Source organism: Salvelinus sp. IW2-2015, unplaced genomic scaffold (genome assembly GCF_002910315.2).
Source record: "Salvelinus sp. IW2-2015 unplaced genomic scaffold, ASM291031v2 Un_scaffold2071, whole genome shotgun sequence".
NCBI classification, from domain to species: Eukaryota; Metazoa; Chordata; class Actinopteri; order Salmoniformes; family Salmonidae; genus Salvelinus; species Salvelinus sp. IW2-2015.
In genome coordinates, this window is record NW_019943413.1 from 25648 (window position 1) to 26689 (window position 1042).

The 1042-nt window shown below is 42.6% G+C and overlaps 1 long non-coding RNA gene across 2 annotated transcripts in view; it reads left to right on the top strand.

Annotated features, from left to right (window-relative positions):
* Window positions 1-103, top strand: part of LOC139024956 (uncharacterized) — a 1942-nt gene extending 1839 nt beyond the window's left edge. For both annotated transcript variants that reach the window (XR_011476353.1, XR_011476352.1), the window contains exon 3: window positions 39-103. This is a non-coding gene — a long non-coding RNA (uncharacterized lncRNA). The remainder of the gene's footprint in view (window positions 1-38) is intronic.
* The last annotated feature ends 939 nt before the right edge of the window (window positions 104-1042 follow it).

A 1042-nucleotide genomic window follows, 5' to 3' on the forward strand; every position in this document is an offset into this window, starting at 1 on the left:
TAGTACACTACTTCCTCTTCAGACACTTTAGGACCAAGAGAAGAGTTGACAACATAGTACACTACTTCCTCTAGTACACTAAGGACCAGAAAGAGTTGACAACATATGCCCTACCCTCTAGTAACTAAGGACCAGTGAAGAGTTGACAACATAGTACACTACTTCCTCTAGTACACTTAAGGACCAGGGAAGAGTTGACACATAGCCCACTTCCCAGTACACTAAGGTACCAGGAAAGAGTTACAACATAGTGCCACTACTTCCTCTATACTAAGGACCAGGAGAGTGACAAACATAAGTCACTACTTCCTCTAGTACACTAAAGACCAGGAGATTGCAGGGAGAAAGAAGAATGTGCCCACTTGAAAAGCTAGGAAAATGAGTAGCTCACAACACGTACATTTTTTACAAGTAGCTCTCATGCTAAAAAAGGTTGAGACCCCGATCTAGGATTAGTAGAATGTTACCAAGGGTAGCCAGGAATTACAGCACAAATATTGCCTTGGTGACGAACGTCATTAATGGTGAAATTTAGGCCTAGATAGAGGGGCAAAGCCAGGTCACACCAGGGCACAGAGGGAATAGGCTACATTAAAGCTACATCATCAAACGTCTAAATCAAGTATGAACATGTTTCAGTAGGTTCACCTCCTCTAGCAGGGAGCTGTAGATGGTTATAGTTCACCTCCTCTAGCAGGGAGCTGTAGATGGTTATAGTTCACCTCCTCTAGCAGGGAGCTGTAGATGGAGACTCCCCTGGAGATGAACTATAACCTCTAGCCTAGTCCTACATCTGGAGTTTGTAAGAAGTCCGCAATAACAGATCTGGGACCAGGCTGTGTCTCCTATCACCAACCCAGATTAACAACCTGCACACTGCAATAGACATTAAAGATAAATATCATTTTGACTTAGATAACTACCGGCTACATTTCCAAATATTTCTTTCCTTTCCAACGTTTTAGAATCCCTGACTAACTCTCAGCAGAGAACTTTAACTTGTCATTCTATTGTTAATGTGCACCAGTCTGGTTTTAGACCA